This window comes from Fistularia commersonii, chromosome 6 (genome assembly GCF_037954325.1).
Source record: "Fistularia commersonii isolate RoL2024-O1a breed Wild chromosome 6, RoL_Fcom_v1.0, whole genome shotgun sequence".
Taxonomy (NCBI): domain Eukaryota; kingdom Metazoa; phylum Chordata; class Actinopteri; order Syngnathiformes; family Fistulariidae; genus Fistularia; species Fistularia commersonii.
Genome location: NC_141289.1, coordinates 20,154,255 through 20,162,403, shown reverse-complemented (window position 1 = coordinate 20,162,403; position 8,149 = coordinate 20,154,255). Strand labels below are relative to the sequence as shown.

The 8,149-nt window shown below is 43.8% G+C and overlaps 1 protein-coding gene and 2 long non-coding RNA genes across 3 annotated transcripts in view; 2 read left to right on the top strand and 1 right to left on the bottom strand.

The window, feature by feature from the left end:
* crfa4 (cytokine receptor family, class I receptor 4) overlaps nt 1-435 on the bottom strand; it is a 43,372-nt gene extending 42,937 nt beyond the window's left edge. The window contains exon 1 of the mRNA XM_086148599.1: nt 388-435. The gene's annotated coding sequence lies outside the window, so the exon portion shown is untranslated. The remainder of the gene's footprint in view (nt 1-387) is intronic.
* Nucleotides 436-3,686: 3,251 nt separating this feature from the next.
* LOC147233616 (uncharacterized) lies at nt 3,687-5,220 on the top strand. The gene is made up of 3 exons (XR_015106237.1): nt 3,687-3,764; nt 4,624-4,658; nt 5,111-5,220. It is a non-coding gene; the product is annotated as an uncharacterized LOC147233616 (long non-coding RNA).
* Nucleotides 5,221-5,258: 38 nt separating this feature from the next.
* On the top strand, nt 5,259-7,245 carry LOC147233615 (uncharacterized). The gene is made up of 3 exons (XR_015106230.1): nt 5,259-5,302; nt 6,946-7,040; nt 7,150-7,245. It is a non-coding gene; the product is annotated as an uncharacterized LOC147233615 (long non-coding RNA).
* Nucleotides 7,246-8,149: the final 904 nt, after the last annotated feature.

The window sequence follows — 8,149 nt, the reverse complement described above, 5'->3', positions numbered from 1 at the left end:
TCGGAAATAGTTGCGTGACACTGAGGGAATCAGCGTCACGCTCAGATCGATCGATAAATAAATGATTTAAAATGTAAATAAATAGCAGAACACACCAAATGTGTGTGACTCCCGCTCAAAGTCCCACAGGTGTCTCGCACGGACGATTTCACCGTCGATATCTTAAAAAAAAGGAAACCCCCAAAAAGAAACAACAACAACAACAACAAAAAAAGATGATCCAGGATGAAAATATCGCTTTAGTTGCGCAGGAACTTTTCGATTTTACGCGACTTAAAAGTCCGCTTGCAACGATCCTGCAGCGACGCGCGGAAAATAATAATAATTATTATTATTATTATGATAAATAAAGCGGTTTTTCCAACTTTTGACGCGTCGGCACCTTACCTTTCCGGGGTCCACCTGCGTTTGGCGCTCCTGCAGAGGTCGGAAGGGGGGTGGAGGGGGGGGGGGGGCGGGGGTCTAGACCTGGACCGAGACCGGGACCGGAAGCGGGACCGGGGAGCCGCCGGATGCAGCCGCAGGTCCGTGGCGTGCGTGGAGCCGCAGTGCGGGTCGCCGTGCTGCGTTCGCGTTCCCCTCCTCCGCCCGGGATCTCCCCGCCCCTCGGGACGTTTCCCCCCCCACCTGATGCGGCGCGGCGCGGCTCCCGCAGCCGCCGCAGCTTTGCGTGGAAGATCAGCGCTGCCCAGAGGAAAACTAACGGAAATGAATGGACACATTATTTGTGCTGACTTACATTATTTCGTTTATATTTAGTGTACATAAAGAAATATTTACAGATAAATACATCTATATATCTACGGACACATAGATATTTATGTATGTATATGTACATACATATTCATACACATATACATACGTACATGTTTTTATATATATACATATATGTTTACAATCATACATACAGGACTGTCTCAGAAAATTAGAATATTGTGATTAAGTTCTTTATCTTCTGTAATGCGATTACAAAAACAAAAATGTCATACATTCTGGATTCATTAACAAATCAACTGAAATATTGCAAGCCTTTTATTATTTGATATTGCTGATTATGGCTTACATCTTAAGAAAACTCAAAAATCCTATCTCAAAATATTAGAATATCATGAAAAAGTAATTTATTTATTTTTTTTAATTGCATGACAGAAGATAAAGAACTTTATCACAATATTCTAATTTTCTGAGACAGTCCTGTGTGTATGTATGTATATATGTATGCATGTATGTATGTATATGTACATTATATATATACATATATGTATATACACACAGTACATTATTTCATTCATATATACATATAGATACATTTACGCGTAGATTAATCTGTGTGTATATATGTATATATACATACATACATATTCATATACATACATACATTAATATATACATATATACCTATATGTATATATACACACCTATATATGTATACACACACATATATATACATACATATACATGTATGTATGTATTTATATATATGTGCATATTTTGCATACAGCACATATACATATATACAGATATGTATATAGACACATATGTATATACACAGATATATACATAAATGCACATTTATATGTGTACATATGTATATATTCAAGGATTTGGGGATTCAAGGATTGTCATGACTCAGCTCTGGTTCAACCTTAAAAAGCAGGACACAGCACAATACAATACAATAATAGATATATCATTATATATATACATATATGTCCATGTATTATATTTTCTTATTTTGATATGTTATATTTTATTATGTTGTTGTCTATTATCGCATATCTATTCCTTTTTTTCAGAGTTTTATCTGTTATTGTCATAACAATAAATACAACAAAAGGGCAACAAAATTCAGAGACAACAGCTCTGCGGTTCATTGGGATTGAAAACAAACAAAAACAACCTTAAAAAGCATCAGGACATCAATACAACAATATATATGTATATATATTATCCGATTGTGACATATTATGATATTGATTACTATGCAACCGAAGACTATCAGCCAGAATGAAGGGAAAGGTGGAGGAGACGGTGGTGAGATGATCTACAAACACTGACAACGACCAAAATACAGGAGGCAGAACTGGAGGTCGCAGAGATGAAGATGGCGAGGTTCTCTTTGGGAGCGACCAGGATGGAGAGGATCAGGAATGAGTCCATCAGAGGGACGACACATGGTAGATGTTTTGTAGAGAAGGTCAGAGATGGTTGGGTCATGGACAGAGGAGGGAGAGTGAATATATTGGTGGACGGATGCTGGAATTGGAGGTCCAGAGGAAGACCAAAGAGAAGATGGATAGATGTAGTGAGAAAGGGCATGAAAGTAGTTGGTGTGAGAGAGGAGGATCCAGAGAACGGGGTTAGATGAAGGTTGATTCACTGTGGAGACCCTGAAGGGAAAAGCCCAAAGGAAAACAAGAGTTTGTCACAGGGGTGCAGGACATGTATGACTGAGACAAAGTGATGATTGAGATGGTTTGGCGCTGAACACTCCTCTGTTCATGCCCAAACCATGTTGAAGATGTGTGTAGAAGGTTGCTGAAGGTGGAGCTGCCAGGCAGGAGGTCCAGAGGAAGACCAAAGAGAAAATCGTGAAAGAGGATATGAAGGTATTTGATGTGAGAGAGGAGGATCCAGAGAATAGGGTGAGATGGAGAAGGTGGATTGGCTGTGGAGACACCTGATGGGAAAAGACCAAAGGAAAACAAGAGTTTGTCACAGGGGTGCAGGACATGTATGACTGAGACAAAGTGATGATTGAGATGGTTTGGCGCTGAACACTCCTCTGTTCATGCCCAAACCATGTTGAAGATGTGGGTAGAAGGTTGCTGAAGGTGGAGCTGCCAGGCAGGAGGTCCAGAGGAAGACCAAAGAGAAGATCGTGAAAGAGGATATGAAGGTATTTGATGTGAGAGAGGAGGATCCAGAGAATAGGGTGAGATGGAGAAGGTGGATTGGCTGTGGAGACACCTGATGGGAAAAGACCAAAGGAAAACAAGAGTTTGTCACAGGGGCGCAGGACATGTATGACTGAGGCAAAGTGATGATTGAGGGGGTTTGGACCTAAACACTCTTCTGTTCCTGCCCAAACTATGCTGATGATGTGAGTAGAAGGTTGCTGAAGGTGGAGAGGAGGTTCCAGAGAATAGGGTGAGATGGAGAAGGTGGATTCACTGTTGTGACCCTGAAGGGAAAAGTCCAGAGTAAGAAGAAGAATAAGACAAAAACTGTATATTGATGGTGATTTATCAGCATATGTATACATTTATATTAGCGATGGATGTAAATTTGAACCATTTTTATCGCAACCGTTTTCAACTGTGTGGAAATAATATTTAGGGCGTGTTCATCTTATTTGTTTTTTGCCGACTCAATAGAGTTTTTCACAAATATATTTATTGCTCTGTTTTTAAATAATAGCTCGTCTTCACTGCCAATGCCAGTCTTACGAGCTGTGTTTTCCAAAACATTGCGCTCCGCTCTTCCAGGCCACCGTAGATTTTAGCCAAAGAGCGAGTATAACAAGAAAATGTAGAACTTAACACCAGAGAAGAGGATGGAATGAATTGGTTTGTTTTTCTTTTGCGTGCCGCTGGTTTTCAGATGTTTGCTTTTTATTCTGCACTTTACAGAAATGTAAAGATTTGCGGCCCCGCCGACCTCCTGATCGCCACCGATCCTGTTCTTTTGAGGACACCTGGACCTTTGGGGTTGCCTCAGATATACCTGGCAGATGAGCGAAAGAGCGGTGGCCTCAGATCAGCGTAAGCTCCGGCCCGCAGGGAAAGGAAGCTAATCTGATTATGGCGCAGAGCGGCAGGCCGGCCTCCCTCTCAGCCGATAGGAGCTTCACGATGACCCGGCTCGCCTCGGTGCCCAGAGGCAGGATTCAAGCGAGACCCGCCGTGACCGGCTGAGGCCGAGGGGTTAAATATAAAGACCAGCTCCGACATGAACACCCGTAACTAATTAAAATCCCCGGGTTGATGTATAAACAGCGCGTAGGAAGGACTTTAACCTACAACGTGAAAACTCAAAACAAAGGGTGGAGGTCTTTGGATTCTCCAAAAAGTGTTCTGCAACAGATGGTGATCGTCCATCGTCTGTCCTCCCCTGATCGACAGTCAGGGGAGGCAGGAGAGGCAGTGCCTCACTTGCCAATCTTGGAAAGAAAAAAAATGTCAAATGAAAAAGAGATTTAAATGATAATATTTATCAGTGATATGAACTAGAAAGGTTGTTTTAGATTTTGACACTAACTGTTTAAATATTGAGAGGAGATGTGCGGTGAGGCAGCAGGCTATTGAGCCTCAACGCAATGATGCTCTGCACTGAGACAGTACTTCTGTCTCTCTGGATGTCGCTATTAAAATGTTTGAACACTTTTGCTATATGAACAACATTTCCAATGTAAAGTGTTTTTTTTTTTTTGTCAGCAACTGTGTTACTAGTTTCTTGTTCTGAGCAATCATAAAATGGCTGCCTGAACTAAGTGAGGCACGCAGTTCCCCTGCCTCAAGGTAGGAAGCAGTGATTTCCATTGAGACAAAAAGACTTTTAAAACTGAAGGATGACAAGGACAACTTTTATAATCAAGTGATTTATGCTGTTTTTTTTTTTCAGAAAGAGCAACACATGGACTCAATTTATAAGTACAGGTAAGACCAAAATACCTTTTTTTAAGTTAAATGTGCTTTTTTTGTGTACTATAGTTGCCAATCAAATGGTGAATGAGCTACTCTGTAGGGTTCATTTGATTGTAAGTCTGGTTGTGATGAAGTTAGTCACACATCACAATTCAAGCCTTAAATATATCTATATTGTTTATGGTTGATGGTTTTGACTTCGTCATGTGAACAGTAGCTCGCCTAGCCGGAAGGTACTTGCAGCGCCGTCTCACCTGCTCTCAAAGGGGTCTATGGACGTCGTGATGACAGTTACTTCAAGTTTATCGTTTTTGTTTTTAAATAACTGGAAACAGTTGCCCAAAAGGTGATGCTCGGGTGGCTGCACGGTCCATAGCGATAGAGAAGGTCCCTGGTTTCTAACATGGGGGTCTTTCTGAGTGGAGTCTCCATGTTCTCAAAGTGTCCACATGGGGTTCCTTCAGGTTCCTCCCGGAGTCAGGACACATGAAGGAGGTCCGTTGGAGACCCTCCATGAGGCCGAGCAGTGGAAGGTGAACTCCTCTCTTGTTTTTTGCACGCCTGGATTTTGGACTTCCGATGCCAGCTGGGACAGATCTCCTGGTCTGGACCTGACCTGTGAACTTGCCTTCCGACCACCTCTGGATGGACACGAGGTCAGCCGCTGATGTTTTCTACATCCATAAAACAACCGTGAAGGGAAAACAGCTGAAAAAGGAAAAAGTCTCCGGCGTGTTTGTCCTCTGGAGAGCTGATAGCACCGCAGCAAAACCGCCAATACGTCTACGGCTTTACGTTCTCGCTCAATCATTATTAGTCATAAATGATCACAATAATATTCATCTTAGCCAAATCTCTAAAGCCTTCTTGAATGATTGTGACGTTATGAGAGCAGGAGTGCCTCAGCAGAACAATGCATCCTCAACCAAAACAACATTTTGTGCACGGGCGGCTCAGGATGGAGAGCTCTAGATAAAAAGAGCATTGCAGGTCGGATAACGGTCATACTTGTCTGCAAACATGGGACCTTGAGTAAAGAATATGATTGTAGAGAAATGGAAAACAACTCCATAGATGGCAAAGAGACAAACAAGTAGGTACCGAGGCTTCTTTAGATAGAGGAGGTGTGTGACGTGAGCACTGACGAGAACATTGGAGATCATCAACTGTCAGCGACCAATGAGAAGGAACAAGTACAACGGTACATTTTGTATTTTGTGTAGTTCTTTTCTTGCCAGGGAACAGAAGCTCAGACCCAGAGCTCGGTATGCTTTATTTTGACCGCTAGATTAAATACTTATTTGAGCCTAAATCTTCCATCGCTTCATCAACGATGTCGAGGTGGAACGGGACAGGATCCGACGGTATCTACATGTTACACAATTATAATAAGACGGGCTTTTTAATCGCTTGTGATGAGTTTTTTGTCATTCAATCATAACTTTATCCAGTCATCCGCCCATCTTTCCATTTCAGCCACAAACCAACTGCTAAATTGATAAATAGGAATACATTTCATTTCCGGACTATTGAGCTCACCGGCTAAATAACCCAATAAATCTATGTGTACAAATATATGTCACACTTGATCCGCAGGTGTCCACGTTTTAATCAGATATTTACACACAAACATTTTTTTTCTTTTATTTAAATACATACCGCTAACATCCACAAATACGTACTGGATTTTTTTTTTTTTTTTTTTTTTTCTAAACAGTGGCTGTAACACGGCTGAAAAAGATGAAAAATAAATAACACAAGGAAAAGTCCATCTATCCGTCCATCCATTTTTTTATCCCCGTTTTGTCGTCGCTCCGGCTGAAGTCGTCTTCTTCCAGAAAGGCCTCGGAGTTTCACGCTCGTTTCATTGGTCCGATAAAATTTCGCCCCGAAAATCCATAAATCAGTCGCATCGTTGTTTAAGCCGCAGTGTTAAAAGCGTGCGGAAAAAGTAACGGCTTGTCGTCCAGAAATTACGTTGTCGCAAAAAATATTTTCACAAAAAAATATTAGAAAAAGGTTTTTACATCCCTGATCCACTCCGGTGACTGTAATACAAATCGAAATGGTTGACCTTTGACCTTTACGCATTCGCTTGGCAGAAACCTGGATGGCCGTCCGCAATATCCCAAAAAAAACTTAATTCAAGCTATAAAAAGTTCTTTTTTTTTTTAATTAATATATTTATCATGCCACTGAATGTCCCTCCACTGCAAAAACATCCTGTTATTTCATATATTTTTTTTTTTTATATTCTATTTTATTTTCCTCATCAGTTTCCCTTTTCGGTTTTAACCAGAAACCCCGGTTCTTGAAAGAAAACTGCTTCTGGAAACGACCACAAAGCCTCCTTCCTGTGGCCGGACCGGACAATCTTTGAAGTAATCACCAAAGGTGTGTGGCAGTTAGGCACACACACACACACACACACACACACACAAGCGCACAGTCACTCCCGGAGTGTGTTTTCCACTTGAGTCAAAGCGCATCTTCTCTCTGGAAGTTTATTTTCAGACGGGACGAAACCAGAGTGATGACGGACCGACGCGCTCCAGAAGAACCCTCGCCCGGGATCCCATCACCAGAAACATCTCCAGGTACGTTCCAGTTCTTGTGCTTCTCCTGGCTCGTCCGGTCCAACATTTAGTTTCACTCCACCGGACTCCCATGAACGTTAGCTTAGCACAAGCCGCCGCTCCCTTTGCACGGCGGATTCTTTTGCACGCCTGGATTTTGGACTTCCGGGCGTCCGGAGATGTTCGCGGAGCTCCGGAAACTCCTCCGTCCTCGGAACGGTTTCAACCGGCGAGGCGGAGCGAGCGGCAAGACGCCGAAGGACATCCCGAGGAAGCGCGAGCCGGTCCGGTTCGGCGTACGAAACCAAAATAAAGAGGAAGCGCGGCGCTCAGAGGGTGTGCAGCAGGTTGGGGTCGTCGTAGACGCGACTCCGATCCAGGGCCGTGTTGAGGGAGCTGTTCCGGTACATCCCGCCCATGGAGCGCTCTTTGGAGAACTTGTTGGATTTGGGGTGGTAGGAGTGCGGGAGGATCTCCGGGGAGGGCGGGATGCGTCCGTAGTCGCTGGCGGAGGTCCTGTAGAGCGGGTTCTGGGGTTTGGCCCACGGCGATCTGGGCCCGAGGGTCGTCACTTTGGGAGAGAACATGCACGAGAAGACGGGATTCCCCGGGTTGTTGCGTACTTTTACGCTTATCGCCTGCGTTTGCTCCGAGCTCGCCATTAGCGTGGCGTCTGCGGGCGCGGCGGGAGGAGGCTGTCCTGCCGTGGCTGAGGTTTCTTCTCCCCGGAGGCTTCGGCGGGGAAAATCTTCACGCGGCCTTTTACAAATTTGACCTTACAGCTAAATAACGCTCCCGTTTATTATTTCATCGGCGTCTGTGATGCGGCGACGTCCCGTCGCGATTGGACGGCGCGCCTTTTGACAACGGCGTGCTGTGTGACCGCGGCTATGACGTCGCCGCGGCGACGGCGGGCGGCCATTTTAA